Genomic DNA, 16,295 nt, shown 5'->3' with positions numbered 1-16,295 from the left:
GCCCGATTGGATGGTGATCACTGGTTTCTATAATGGTTTGGGGGCCCAATCTCGGCCCATGCTCGATGCAGCAGCTGGAGGAGCCTTGTGGGCCAAAAGCTATACTGAGGCTTATAATCTTATTGAGACTATGGCTGCAAATGAGCATCAAAACCCAACTTAAAGGATGATACCTGGGAAGGTAGCAGGTATTCTGGAAGTCGATGCAGCCACCGCTATTGCAGCGCAGCTCCAAGCGCTGTCTATGAAGGTCGATTCTTTAGCCACCTATGGAGTCAATCAGATAGCTATGGTATGTGAGCTTTGTGCAGGTTCTCATGCTACGGATCAGTGTTCTCTTGTTAACGAATCTGTTCAGTATGTGAACAATTATCAGCGACAATAGCAGCCTGTGCCAGCTACTTATCATCTTAAAAACAGAAATCATCCAAATTTCAGCTGGGGTAATAATTAGAATGCTATTCAACAACCATATCAGCAAGGTGTGAGTAAGCAGTTCAGTCCACCTGGATTCCAGCAACCGCAGCAATATGCTCAAAGGCAATCATATCCTCAACAGGGAGGTGCAGCTGCACCCACTAGTGCTAATTTTGAGGAACTTAAGCTATTGTGCAAGAGTCAGACGGTGTCGATCAAGACCTTGGAAAATCAAATTGGTCAAATAGCCAATGCAGTGCTAAATTGTCAACCGGGCACACTTCCCAGTGATACTGAAGTGCCAGGCAGGAAAGAAGCTAAAGAGCAAGTCAAGGCTATTACCTTAAGGTCTGGAAAGGTTGTTGATGCTAAAAAAGCAAAAGAAGGAGAAGCTGAAGTTGGAGATGAAGAAGCTAAGCAAAAGGAGAAAGCGGTGGAACCTAGGAAGACTACTGTTGAACACACTCTGCCTGAGGGTAATACATGGGAGAAACAGCTCTATCCTCCACCACCTTTCCCTATGAGATTGCAATAACAAAAGCTGGATAAGCAGTTTAGTAAGTTTCTGGAGGTGTTCAAGAAACTTCACATCAATATACCTTTCGCTGAGGCTCTGGAGCAAATGCCTAGTTATTCGAGGTTTATGAAGAGTATTCTTTCAAGGAAGGTGAACCTGGATAACCTTGAGGCCGTTGCTCTAACGGAAGAATGCAGTGCTGTGCTGCAGCCAAAGTTACCTCCAAAGCTTAATGATCCAGGTAGCTTCACCATTCCTTGCACCATTGGCAAGTTGTCTTTTGATAAGTGCCTTTGCGATTTGGGAGCAAGCATCAATCTGATGCCGTTGTTGATCTTTAAAAAGTTGGATTTGCCTGATCCAAAGCCCACCTACATGTCTCTACAATTGGCTGATCGTTCCATTACTTACCCAAGAGGCATAATGGAGGATGTGCTAGTCAAGGTGGATAAGCTCTTCTTTCCTGCCGACTTTGTTATTCTAGATTTCGAGGAAGATAAGAAGATTCCCATAATCTTGGGAAGACCTTTCTTGGCTACCGGCCGTACCTTGATAGATGTGTAGAAAGGTCAACTTACTATGCGGGTGCAGGATCAGGATGTGACATTCATTGTATTCAAAGCAATGAAATTCCCTACAGAAGATGAAGAATGCTTAAAAGTGGATGTGATTGTTTCTGCGGTTACTTCAGAACTCGATCATATGCTAATGTCTGATGCATTAGAGAAGGCCTTAGTGGGGGATTTTGACTGTGATGATGAGGATGGCAATGAGAAATTACAATACCTTAATGCTTCTCCCTGGAAGCGAAAGCTAGACATGCCATTTGAATCTCTTGGTACTTCTGACCTCAAAAATGCTGAAGGAAAGCTCAAACCATTAATTGAGGAAGCACCCACCTTGGAGCTTAAGCCATTGCCTGAACACTTGAGGTATGCTTTTTTAGGTGATGCATCTACTTTACCTGTTATTATTGCATCTGACCTTTCAGGTAGTGAGGAGGACAAGCTCTTAAAGATCTTGAGAGAATTCAAATCGGCTATTGGATGGACCATAGCAGACATCAAAGGGATCAACCCTTCATATTACATGCATAAGATTCTGCTAGAGGAGGGTAGTAAGCCGACTGTTGAGCAACAGCGCATACTTAATCCTATCATGAAAGAGGTGGTGAAGAAAGAAATTCTGAAGTGGCTGGATGCAGGAATCATTTATCCTATTTCTGACAGTTCTTGGGTGAGCCCCGTGCAATGTGTACCTAAGAAAGGAGGTATCACTGTGGTAGCAAATGAGAAGAACGAGCTCATCCCCACTCGAACAGTCACAGGATGGAGAGTATGCATGGATTATAGAAAGTTGAAAAAGGTCACGAGGAAGGATCACTGTCCTCTTCCGTTTATTGATCAAATGCTTGACAGGTTGGCTGGTCATGAGTATTATTATCTTCTGGATGGCTACTTAGGGTATAATCAGATTTGTATTGCACCAGAGGATCAAGAAAAGACTACCTTCACTTGTCCATTTGGCACGTTTGCTTTTCACAGAGTTTCGTTTGGGTTATGTAGCGCACCGGCCACTTTTCAGAGATGTATGATGGTTATATTCTCTGACATGATTGGAAATAATGTCGGGGTTTTCATGGATGACTTCTCCGTCTTTGGACACTCGTATGATGAATGTTTGAATAATCTTCGTGCAGTGCTAAAAAGGTGTGTGGAAACTAATTTGGTGCTCAATTGGGAAAAATGTCATTTTATGGTGCGTGAAGGCATTATTCTTGGGTATAAAGTCTCTAGCAAGGGTCTTGAGGTGGACAAAGCCAAGGTGGGAGTCATTGAAAATCTTCCACTACCTATTTCTGTGAAAGGAATCCATAGTTTTCTTGGTCATGCGGGTTTTTATCGGCATTTCATCAAGGACTTTTCGAAGATATCTAAGCCACTGTGCAACTTGCTTGAGAAGGAGGTGCCTTTTAAATTTGATGATGAATGTTTGACGGTATTCGAGACTCTTAAGAAGAGTTTGATCACTGCACCAGTTATTACAGCGCCTGATTGGACGGAGCCTTTTAAGATGATGTGCGATGCGAGTGATTATACGGTGGGCGCAGTTCTTGGGCAGCGCAAGAATAATCTCTTTCATGTGGTCTACTATGCTAGCAAGACCTTAAATGGGGCCCAAATGAACTACACCACTACTGAGAAGGAGCTCTTGGCTATAGTCTTCGGTTTCGAAAAATTTCGATCTTATCTGCTTGGGACAAAAGTGACAGTATTCACTGATCATGTGGCCATTCGCTATTTGGTTTCCAAGAAGGATTCGAAGCCGAGACTCATTCGTTGGGTGCTCTTGCTACAGGAATTTGAGTTAGAGATCAAGGATCGAAAAGGTACTGAGAATCAAGTAGCTGACCATCTATCTAGATTGGAGAATCCCGAGTCTACTTCACATGATAAGACATTGATCAACGAATCTTTTCCGGATGAGCAGTTGTTCGCAGTTCAGGAGGAAGAGCCATGGTTCGCAGATATTGTGAATTATCTTGTCAGCAATATAATGCCTCCTAATCTGACCGCAGCTCAAAAGAAGAAGTTTCTGCATGAGGTGAAGTGGTATATGTGGGATGAACCGTATTTGTTTAGACAGGGAGCTGAGCAGATCATCAGGAGATGTATCCCATTCTGTGAGACGGAGGGGATATTACGAGATTGCCACTCCACAGTTTATGATGGACACTATGGTGGTAAAAAGACGGCAGCTCGTATTCTGCAAGCAGGTTTTTTCTGGCCTACTTAGTTTAAGGATGCTCATCAGTTTGTTTTAAGGTGTGATCGTTGCCAAAGAGTGGGAAATCTTACGAGAAAGGATGAGATGCCGTTAAATGTGATGCTTGAAGTCGAGGTCTTTGATGTATGGGGAATCGATTTCATGGGGCCTTTTGTTTCATCCTGCAACAATCAGTACATCTTGCTGGCAGTCGATTATGTCTCAAAATGGGTAAAAGTCAAGGCTTTACCGACAAATGATGCAAGGGCAGTGTTGAATTTTCTTCATAAGCAGATTTTCACAAGGTTTGGAATGCCACGAGTAATCATATGTGATGAAGGGTCGCATTTCTGCAACCGTAAGTTCACTTCTATGATGCAGCGCTACAATGTGAATCATCGAGTTGCTACTGCCTATCATCCGTAAACAAATGGTCAAGTGGAAGTGTCTAACAGAGAGATCAAGTGCATTTTAGAGAAGGTTGTTTGTCCGTCAAGGAAGGATTAGTCTTTAAAGCTCGATGAAGCTGTTTGGGCTTACAGGACAACATACAAAACCCCACTTGGTATGTCCCCGTTTCAACTGGTGTATGGTAAGGGATGTCATTTACCTGCGGAGCTTGGGCATAAGGCCTATTGGGTGTTGAAGAAGTTGAACCTGGATCTAGATGCAGCTGGAAAGAAGCGAATGCTTCAGCTTAATGAACTTGATGAATTTCGACTCCAAGCGTACGAGAACAACAAAATGTACAAGGAAAAAGTGAAAAGGTGGCACGATAGGAAGCTACATCCTAAGTTATTCGTGTCGGGGCAACAAGTTCTCTTATTCAACTTTCGTCTCCGACTTTTTCCTGGGAAGTTGAAATCAAGGTGGTCTGGACCTTTTATTGTCAAAATTGTGTTTCCACATGGAGCGGTGGAGATTTTTGAGAATGATCCGGACTAAGCATTCAAGGTTAATGGTCAGCGTTTAAAGCACTACTATGGGGACACGGCAAACCGGGAAGTGGTTAGTGCCGTTTTATTGTCAACTTGAGGAAGGTACACAACGTCAAGCTAATGACGAAAAAGAAGCGCTTCGTGGGAGGCAACCCATGATTTGTTGTTACAGGAACCCTTAGAAGTTAATAACCTATCCAAAACCATAAAAAAATCAAAAAAAATGGAGCATGGAAAATTTTTTTCCAGAAGCCCGCTCATCAAGATGAGCGCCCGCTCAGCACTGCTGAGCGACCACTCAGGGGCCGACTGGGAGAAATTTTTTTATGATCAATAAAAAACCAGCAAAAAATCAGAAAAATAAAAACACAAAACACAGCCCATAAACCCATGACCTATTTCCCCATTATCCCATGATTTTAACCCTTAACCCCACTCCTAATCAAATTCTACCCTAATCCATACCCTATATATACATACACCTATCCCATATATCTCCCATACACTTTCAACACTTCAACTCTCTCCCAAACACAAAAACACAAATCTCAAGCACTTTTACTCAGTTTCGATGGCACCCAAGAGAGCAAGGACTATCGATAGCGGCAACACTGTCCCTACTGCTGATTCCTCGAGGGGTACTGCTGTGAGGCCTCATTTGAATGATAGGGCTACTGAGGAGGAGTACACTAGGCTTCTGGGGAAGCCAATTTTGAAGGAGAGGGGATTCTTACCATCGGGGAGGGATGGTGAGTTATTACCTATGATTGCTGAGAAGGGGTGGATAGCTTTTTGTGAGTCGCCTGAAGCAGTGCTGATGAGTGTGGTTCGCGAGTTCTATGTGAACGCGAAGGCTGAGAATAATGGGTATTCTGTGGTCCGGGAGATGACGGTGGATTATCACCCTGCGGCGATTCGCCGTGTGATTGGGCAGAGACAGAGGAAGCCCACGGAGGAGAACTGGAATGAGAAGGCTACTGAGGATTTTGACTTGGATTTGATTTGTGCTACTCTCTGTAGGCCGGCACAGTTTGGACCTTCAAGACTAGAACTAATGAGTATCATCACTTTTCGGTGATAGCCATGAATAGGTATGCCCGAGCATGGAATGCTTTTATTTGTGCTAATATTTTGCCTACTTCGCATGCACATGAGGTCACAGTTGAGAGAGCACAGTTGTTGTGGGGAATTTTGAATGAGGAGTACTATGTGGACCTTAGTGAGTTTATCTACCACGGAATTCTGAAGTTTTTGAGGGGAGCTAAGCACATGAACATCCCTTATGCATCTACGGTTACCAAGCTTTACCGAGCGGTAGGAGTTCAGTGGCCGTCTCATGAGCAGTTGCAGTTGCCGGGACTCTGCATGCGATGCAGGAGTGGACCGGTGGTGAGCTCAAGGAGTATGGGATGGGTTATCATCTTCCAGGAGGGCGTCCAGCACGAGATGCTACCATGGCGAGGCCAAGGCGTGATGAGGCTGGTTCTTCTAGAGCTCAGGAGGGTACTGGGATGGCTGATGCCCAGTATAGGAGGCTGTCATGGAGGATGGATGCTATGTACGAGACGCATAGCAGGTATTCTCAGGAGCTCACCCTTGCACTAGGGACTGCATTTCGAGGCCTTGGAGCTGACATCCAGTGGCCAGTTTTTGGTGAGGACTCTGTATATCCGCCTCCTGATACACCACCCTCTGAGGGTGATGAAGATGATGATGATCTCTCCGAGTAGGTATATCCTGTGTTTCTTTCTACAACCTTCACTGGGGACAGTGAAGATTTTAAGTTTGGGGGTGGTAGTTAAGGAATATTTTGTGTGTGTGTCATATAGTTGCATATTCATGATAGTTTAGTTCATATAATTGCATAATTTTTGCCATATAGTTTTTTTATATAGCTTTAATTGTTTATCATATCATGTAGCTCATGCATTTGCCATGATCCCTTTTGCGCTGATTTACCAATTGATTTGTGATGTTGATGCGAGTGTAGTGATAGCGTTAAAGTAATGTTGAGTCGTGTAGGTTGATATGCATGCTAGAAACACTTGTATTTTCACTAAGTCTTAGAGAATGCTTAAGGACTAGATTGTTGTTATGGTTTGATGGTTTTCGAGGTTAATCTATTTATTATGCTTAGAATTTTATAATAGGTTCTTAGTGATAAAAGGCATGAAAAGAAATAAATTGGAGTAAAAAATAGAAATCGTTGCTAATTATGGCTAGGCGTCAAATGGCTAGTAGCCGGCTCGTATGTTTATGCGAGTAGTCTAGGGTTGAGCAAGATGGAGCGAAACACACTTGCTCAGAAATTTTGAAAAAAAAAAGAAAAAAAAAGAAAAGAAAAAAAAGAAAAAAAGAAGAAGAAAAAAATAAAAAGTTAATGCATAATTGATCACGAGTGGGCTCTTTGGTATTCGAGTTATTAAGTTCTTAGGGGACTTTGTGCCTAGCGACCTAAGGCTTTTATAATCTGGGATCCGCTAACCTAACGCTCGCTACATGGATGCCATTGTATAAGTCTTTTGTGGACCTCACTCATTGCACGGTCAAATAAGCATTTGTTTGTTATAAATAAAAAGCATGGTTCTGTAATAAGCTCCAGGATTCTTGAAGTGTTATAAGTCACTTTGTGCCTAGAATTTTTATTCTTTGTATAATCATGTGATTGCCTTGATGATAGTTGAGTCATGATAATTGATCTAGTTCCGAAGCATATCTGTTAAGCATCTGCACACACCACGTTTCTGGTTGTATGTTAGTTTACAGGATTTGATTGATCTTTATTCGCCTAATTGCATTTGTTGAGATGTCGTAAGTTGGTTGGTTTGGTAGTAGTAAGGGGGATCGCTGCATTTCATGTAGATTGCATTCATGCATGTTTTTATGTTGTTTTTGAGTCTGTGACGCTTGAGGACAAGCATCGATTTAAGTTTGGGGGTGTGATAAGTGGCATTTTATACCACTTAGAGCGTCTTATAATAGCTTAAATTGGTGTCTTGAAATCAAGTATTTTGTATATTTGATGTGTTTTTCTAGTGTTTGTGCATTCCAGGATATTAGTTGCATTGCGGGGGAGAATTCATCAATAATAAGCCTTGGCATGTGCTTAGCATTGTAAGTGGGAAGAGAGGAGCATATTGCAGCGAAGAAACGGAGCAAAACAGATCAATTTTCCAGAAAGGGTCTGAGCGCTCGCTCAGCTATGCTGAGCGGCCGCGCAGGAAGCTGAGCACCCGCTCAGCTATGCTGAGCGGCCGCGCAGGGTCGTAATTTCAGAATAATTATTTTAGGCTCCTATTTCTGTTTGGCTTCCAACTTCTGAGTAATCTGAGTTTTATGGGACTCCTATATAAGTAGATTTCAGAGACGTTTCACAAAGGTTGGATCGTTGTATTAATCGAAGAGCGAAGGAGATAAGGAAGAAGACCGTTTTAGCACACCGCAATGAAGAGGAAGCATATTTTCTTGTGATTCTTTATTTCATTGTAACGTTGGATGCTAGTTTTCTTACTTTGAACCTATTTACTCTTGTGACGTACTCTGGTTTAATATAATTAGTTTAGTTATTATTCTCCTGTGTTTATTTATCATGTTTTCATATGAACCCATGATGACGATAAGTGCTATCATGGGCTAATCGTGATCATGGGGTCGTAAAGGATTTACTATGGAATTCTTTAGTTAAGTTATTTAATACCTTAGTGTGTGATGATTGTATGATATCTAGTATTGGTTGTGCTTATTCGTCTTATGTGCGTCGCGAACATTTAAGATAGAGTGTTAATCTCTTGTGAAGCGACGGTGGATCTTGAGATTTAGAACTTGCCATGCTAGCATAGGTTCATGTATGATGTTGCATGATTAGTGGGTAACTCTAACCGTTTTATTCGCCCTGTGTAATCAAAAGGAATAACTTGTTCTTCAATCGTTAAGTTTTCAATTTCTGTAGACATATAGGGACTCAATATAATTGATGCCTATTCAACTTCTATCTTAATTGTGGATGTTTGGTAGAATGGTATTAGTACAATGAAAATTGGCTTTTATCAGTTTCGTGTTATTCGATTAATATCATCACTGTTGCATGCTAAGGGTAATAACAATGACTATTGAAGGAAGTAGTAATGAAGTTGTGATCTCATGAGTGTTTTAATTTTGTTAATTCTAAGTGTTAATTAAGTGCTCAATTGTAGTAGTTAATTGAAGTTAATAATTAGTTAATCAATTCTAAGCGTTATTGTCTTAACATTGAGAAGTATTCATACATTGGTGAGTGAGTTTAATTGAAAAATAATTAGTCTGAGTCTCTGTGGGAATGAACTAGAAAGTATTCTATATTACTTGCGAACGCGTATACTTGTGTGTATTATTAGCGCGTGATTTCGCCCTAACACTAACCCCCCATATGGGATGCCCCTTTACCCCGAGGTTGGAGGAAGTGGAGATGCTGGACGGGGTGAAGCACGAGGGCGAACACCCCCTACATACAAGGTTTGGCTCCTATCCCGGAGGATCAGGAATTTTCTGGTGCTTATACTGAGAGAGACTCTGAATCCTCGGATGATGAAGTGGCCCCAAAAAGGAGGTGTGCTGGCAAAGAGCCGATGGCTGATGGTAACCAGCGTCCTAGAAGCACCCGAGGGGTGAATCCCCAAGAAGTGCAGGAGAGAATCAAGGCCCATGAGGCTGAGATTCAAAGGCTGAAGCGCGACTTGGAGGCGCACCAGGTTCCCAGACCCCCATTACCACCTAGGGGGAGAAATCCTCCTCCAATCATAACCTGGATGGTCGGTCAGAAAGAAGGGCTGTAGTCCCAAGAGCTGATCCAAGCAATCTTCTTCCCCTTGGAGATCCTGATGATCCTACTCCACCATTCACTGAAGAGATAATGAATGCCCATATCTCAAGGAAGTTTTAGATGCCCACTATCAAAGTTTATGATGGCACGGGAAGTCCCGCTAATCATGTCAGGACATTCTCCAATGTACTGTTATTGCAGCCCGTGAATGACGCTATTAAGTGTCGGGCCTTTCCTCAAACCCTCTTGGATATGGCTCAAAGATGGTATAGTCGTTTGCCCCCATACTCTATTGGGTCTTTCAGAGAATTAAGTCAGGCTTTTATTAAGCAGTTCATCAGCAGGAGAGTGCATGAAATAAGTTCAGCATCACTCATGAGCATTGTGCAGGGAGCGAAGGAATCCTTGAGAGACTACCTGAATCGTTTCACGAAGGAAGCTTTAAAAGTCCCGGACCTTGATGACAAGCCATGATAGCACTACAACATGGAACTAGGGATGATTTCTTCAAGATGTCCTTGGCCAAGCGCCCCCTGAGAGCATGTTGCAGCTCCAAGATAGGGCTGGGAAGTACATCAAGGTGGAAGGGAGCATGAGGAAGACCGTAGAGAGCAACGAGCCCGCTGGAGGCAAGAAGCAGAAAACTGATCTGGAATATATTGCTAAGGACAAGTATCCTAGAACTGAGCAAAACCCTGATTCAACCCCTAAGAAGGGAGGACCTGGGCAAAAGTTCGCTAAATACGCTAAGCTGAATGCTCCTAGAAGCCAGATCTTGATGGAAATCGAGAAAGACCAAGATATTCGTTGGCCTAAACCCTTGAAGGCAGATCCTGTCAAGCTAGACAAGAGAAAATATTATAGATTTCATAAAGATATTGGTCATGACACCGATGAGTGTAGGCAAATGAAAGATGAAATAGAGTTCCTCATTCAGAAAGCAAGATTGAACAAGTACACTGGGGAAGGAAGAGATAGGAATAACAATGGGAGAAAGAACTTTGAAGATCGTAGGAGGGACCAAGACGATCAGGGGCGGAATCCCCAGCCTAGGGGACCAGTCATAAATGCAATCTTTGGAGGACCACGACCCCGAGGACCTATGATAAGCACGATTTTTGGAGGACCAACTGCTGCTGGATTATCCAAGAACTCCAGGAAAGCATATGCCAGGGAGGTTATGCGTATTGTTAGAGAAGCCTCGAAGAGGGCCATGACAGGAGTAACAATGGATTTTGATGATTCTGACCTAGAGGGTGTGAAATTTCCTCATGACGACCCGCTGGTCATAACACCTATAATAGGAAACAGCCCGGTTAAGAGGGTCCTTGTGGATAATGGTGCTTTAGTGGATATCTTGCTCCATGACACCTTTTTATGGATGGGGTATAATGAATCCCAATTGACCCCAACCGACATGCCGATATATGGATTTGCGGGAGTGGAGTGCCCCGTGGAAGGGATAATCAAGTTGCCAACAACCATAGGACATGAACCAAGACAAGCAACACAGATGTTGGACTTTGTGGTGGTAAAGGCTAGTTCAACTTACAATGCTATCATGGGGAGAACAGGGATACATGCCTTCAAGGCAGTCCCTTCTTCCTACCATTCAGTTATGAAGTTTCCCACCCAGAATGGGATTGGAGAAGAGAGAGGAGATCAAAAAATGGGTAGAAGTTGTTATGTAGCCTCTCTGAGGGCAGATGGAGTCGGGGGCAGGTTCTTTCTATTGAAGATCTGGATATTCGAGAGAATGATAAGAAAAGAGGGAAGCCCGCAGAATACTTGGTCTCGATTCCTTTAGCTCCCGAGGATCCTGAGAAGGTGACTTTCGTTGGAGCCACACTAGAGGAGCCCCTTAGAGGGAAGTTGGTGAAATTTTTGCAAGAAAATAGTGATGTATTTGCATGGTTAGCAGCTGATATGCCAGACATAGACCCGAAACTGATTACTCACAAGCTGAATGTGGATCCAAATCGGAAGACAGTGAAGTAAAAGAAAAGAAGTTTTGCTCCAGAGAGGCAAGAAGCTATAAAACAGGAAGGAGAGAAGCTCTTAGAGGCTGGTTTCATCGAGGAGATACAATTTCCAGAATGGTTAGCAAACCCTGTAATAGTGAAGAAGGCCAATGGAAAATGGAGGATGTGTGTGGACTTCACTGATCTGAATGACGCATGCCCTAAGGACTGTTTCCCGTTGCCAATGATAGATACTTTGATAGATGCCACTTCTGGACATGAGATGCTGAGCTTCATGGATGCATTTAATGGATACAATCAGATTAGGATGCACAAGGATGACATCCCAAATGTATCATTCATCACTGACTTTGGTGTTTATTGCCAATAAAACATAAGATTTCAAAATCTAAAACACTTGAAAATAGTTCAAAATAATATTACAATCCTCCATATTGAATAGTCTTAAGCATTTAACTTTCGACACCAAAAGGACTAATAATATTGCTTACGCTTTAAATATTGGAATGAATCATAAATGCAAAAAATGTAACTCTAATGATCAAACATCTATTATTATTATAAAATGAACGATGAACACGGAGGTTATAAGTTAGAGTTACAGATAAATGGATCTATATAATAGGCCTAAATATAATTTTTGGATTAACTTATTAGCATGTACACATATATTTTAATCGGGTTGGGTTGGATTGGTTTAAAATTATCGAAAACCATATCCAACCCAATTAAATCGGGTTGACATTTTTTCAACCCAAATATGTATCGGGTTGAAAAAAGTCGGTTTGGTTCGGTCGAAATAGGGTCGGTTCGGTTTGGATTGGTCGGGTTGGCCAAACCGTGTACACTCCTATTTATTGGTATCTTGTTATGGCATTTGGTCTCAAGAATGCAGGAGCCACCTATCAAAGGTTGGTAAATAAAATTTTTAAGGATCTTATCGGCAAAACCATGGAAGTTTATGTTGATGACATATTAGTCAAGAGTCTAGTGAAGACTGATCATATAACCCATTTGAGGGAAGCTTTCGAGGTCCTGAGGTACCACAAGATGATGTTAAATCCTACAAAGTGTGCTTTCGGAGTAGGATTTGGAAAGTTTTTGGGATTGATGGTCTCCAAGAGAGGAATTGAGGTCAATCCCGATAAAATAAAGGCAATCCTGGACATGGAACCACCAAAAACTATCAAAGATGTTCAAAAGCTCACTTGAAGGGTTGCTGCGTTAGGACGATTCATCTCCAAGTCTGGAGACAAGTGTTTGTCTTTCTTCAAGTCTTTAAAGAAGGTTAAGGATTTTGTATGGAGTAAGGAAAGCCAGAATGCATTCGAGAAATTAAAGAAATATATGGCCCAGGCCCCGTTGTTGGCCAAGCCAGCTTTGAATGAAGTTTTATACTTGTACTTGGCCGTTTCAGAGAGTGCCTTGAGCGCTATATTGGTTAAGGAGGAACTGAAAATCCAGAAACCAGTGTACTATGTCAGTAAAATTCTGCATGGGGCTGAGTTGAATTATTCAACTATTGAGAAGTTTGCTTTAGCCTTGGTAATGGCTTCAAGAAAGTTACGTCCTTACTTTCAGGCTCATCAAATTGAGGTGCTAACAAATCAACCCCTGAGAAATATCATTCATAGTCCCAAGGTTAGTGGGAGGTTGATCAAGTGGGCAATAGAGCTAAGAGAATTCGACATCAATTATAAGCCATGAACGGAAATAAAAGCCCAGGCATTCCAAGGGAGGAAAATGCTAAGGCAGATGCCTTATCAAAGTTTGCTTCATCTGAGATAGAGGAAAGTTCAGGAAGTATATACTTCCGCGTTCTGAAGACATGGAGCATTGATGTTAAGCTTGTAGCTCCTATAGGTCTGGGGACGTCATGGATAGATCCCATTAAGACTCATATTCAAACCGGTTGGTTGCCTAATGATGCTACTGAAGCACGGAAGTTGGCTGTTCGAGCATTAAGATACTCCTTGATAGATGGGATTTTGAATAAAAGATCTTATGTAGTTCCTTACCTAAGATGTCTCAGGCCCGATGAGGCACGCTTGGCTCTTGAAGAAGTGCATGAAGGTATCTGTGGGCAACACTTGGGGGGGCAGAGCTCTAGTTCATAAGATAACTGATAAGTGGCATTTTATACCACTTAGAACGTCTTAAAATGGCTTAAATTGGTGTCTTGAAACAAGTATTTTGTGTATTTGATGCGTTTTTCTAGTGTTTATGCATTTCAGGGTATTAGTTGCATTTCGGAGAAGGAATCATCAAGAATAAGCCTTGGCATGTGTTCACCATTGCGAGAGGAAAAGAACGGGCAGATTACGGCGAAGAAACGGAGCAAACCTGGAAATTTTCCAGTAGGGTCCTGCGCGCCCGCGCAGCAATGCTGAGCGGCCGCGCAGCAGCCTTGCGCGCCCGCGCAGAAATGCTGAGCGGCCGCGCAGGGTCGGGGAAAAAGCTGAATTATTTTAGACTTCTACTTCTGTTTGGCTTCCAACTTCTATGTAATCTGAGTTTTATGGGACTATTATATAAGTAGATTTGAGACGTTTTTCACAGGGTATTAAGAGGATATTATGTTTTAGATTGTTTTTTGCAAGAAGCGAAGGAGATAAGGAAGAAGACCGATTTAGCACACAGCAACGAAGAGGAAGCATATATTCTTGTGATTCTTGTTTCGTTGTAACGTTGGATGCTAGTTTTCTTGCTTTGACTTATTTACTCTTGTGACGTACTCTGTTTTAATATAATTAGTTTACTTATTATTTTCTTGTGTTCGTTTATCATGATTTCATATGAACCCATGATGGCGATAAGTTCTATTATGGGCTAATCGTGATCATGGGGTTGCAACGGATTTATTATGGAATTCTTTAGTTAATTGTTTAATACTTTAGTGTGTGATGATTGCATGATATCTAGTATTGGTTGTGCGTATTCGTCTTATGTGCATCGCGAACATATAAGATAGGGTGTTAATCTCTTGTGAAACGACGGTGGATCTTGAGATTTAGAACTTGCCATGCTAGCATAGGTTCATGTACGTTGTGCATGATTAGTGGGTAACTCTAACAGTTTTATTTGCCCTATGTAATCAAAAGGAACAACTTGTGCTTAAATCGTTGTGTTGTCAATTTCTGTAGACATATAGGAACTCAACATAATTGATGACTATTCAACTTCTATCTTAATTGTGGATGTTTGGTAGAATGGTATTAGTACAATGAAAGTTGGCTTTTATCAGTTTCATGTTATTCGATTAATATCATCACTGTCACATGCTAAAGGTAATAACTATGGCTATAGAAGGAAGTAATAATGAAGTTGTGATCTCATGAGTGTTTTATTATTGATAAATTGAAGTGTTAGTTAAGTGGTTAATTAAGTAGTTAATTATAGTTAATATTTAATCAACAATTTTAAGTGTTATTATCTTAACATTGAGAAGTAATCATACATTGGTGAGTGAGTTAAATTAGACAATAAATTAGTCTGAGTCTCTGAGGGAACGAACTAGAAAGTATTCTATATTACTTGCGAACGCGTATACTTGCGTGAATATTAGTGCGTGATTTCGCCCTAACAAGTTTTTGGCGCCGCTGCCGGGGACTCGGCGTATTTGTTTAGTTTATGTACTTACCATCATTGGTCATTAGGACTCAGTGATTAGGACGTAGTAGTTAATTACTCTTTTCGGTTGTGTTTCAGGTACTTTAGCAAACGTTTATGCAAACTCGTTCTCGTGCTCGCAAGAGGACCTTAGATACAGCTGAGGAGAAAGACGAAGTTCTTGATACACCGGAGAAGTTAGATTTTGAGGATTCGGATTCAGGAACTGAGCAGAAAGAACCAGTAAACATGGGAGATCGTATTATTCAAGCTGATCCAGCTCTTATGGATTTTTCTCGGCCTAAAATTGATGACATTCAGTCAAGCATCCTTCTTCCGGCTATTCAAGCTAACACCTTTGAAATCAAGCCGGGCACTATTCAGATGGTGCAGAATTCTGTTTCTTTTGGAGGAGCGGCAACTGAAGACCCCAACATGCACATAAGGAATTTTGTCAAGATCTGCAGCACTTTTAAGTATAATGGCGTGACTGATGAGGCTATCAAGTTGAGGCTTTTCCCATTCTCACTGAGGGATAAGGCTAAAGACTGGTTGCATTCTGAACCAGCTGGGTCAATCACTACATGGCAAGATCTTGTGTAAAAGTTTCTGGTGAAGTTTTATCCAATGGCAAAGACTGCTGCTATGAGGAGTGCTCTTACTCAGTTTGCGCAGCAACCTACAGAATCTATGTGCGAGGTTTGGGAACGCTACAAGGAAATGTTGAGTAAATGTCCACATCATGGAATGCCGGATTGGATGGTAATCACTGGTTTTTATAATGGTTTGGGGGCCCAATCTCGGCCCATGCTCGATGCAGCAGCTGGAGGCGCCTTATGGGCTAAAAGCTATACTGAGGCGTATAATCTTATCGAGACGATGGCTGCAAATGAGCATCAAAACCCAACTCAGAGGATGACATCAGGCAAGGTAGCAGGTATTCTGGAAGTTGATGCAGCCACCGCTATTGCAGCCCAGCTCCAAGCGCTATCAATGAAGGTTGATTCTTTGGCTACGTATGGAGTTAATCAAATAGCTATGGTTTGTGAGCTTTGTGCAGGTTCTCATGCTACGGATCAGTGTTCTCTTGTCAATGAATCCGTTCAGTATGTGAATAATTATCAGCGACAACAGCAGCCTGTGCCAGCGACCTATCATCCTAACAACAGAAATCATCCAAATTTCAGCTGGGGAAATAATCAGAATGCTATTCAGCCACCATATCAGCAAGGAGTGAGTAAATAGTTTAACCCACCTGGATTCCAGCA

General features: G+C 42.0%; 1 non-coding gene across 1 annotated transcript; it reads right to left on the bottom strand.

Moving 5' to 3' along the window:
• Positions 1-15,669: 15,669 nt before the first annotated feature.
• Positions 15,670-15,776, bottom strand: LOC141709809 (small nucleolar RNA R71). The gene has a single exon (XR_012570367.1). It is a non-coding gene; the product is annotated as a small nucleolar RNA R71 (small nucleolar RNA).
• Between the last annotated feature and the right edge of the window lie 519 nt (positions 15,777-16,295).

Source organism: Apium graveolens, chromosome 2 (genome assembly GCF_009905375.1).
Source record: "Apium graveolens cultivar Ventura chromosome 2, ASM990537v1, whole genome shotgun sequence".
Taxonomy (NCBI): Eukaryota; Viridiplantae; Streptophyta; class Magnoliopsida; order Apiales; family Apiaceae; genus Apium; species Apium graveolens.
The sequence above is the reverse complement of the archived record's forward strand: the minus strand, read 5'-3'. Positions and strand labels throughout refer to the sequence as shown.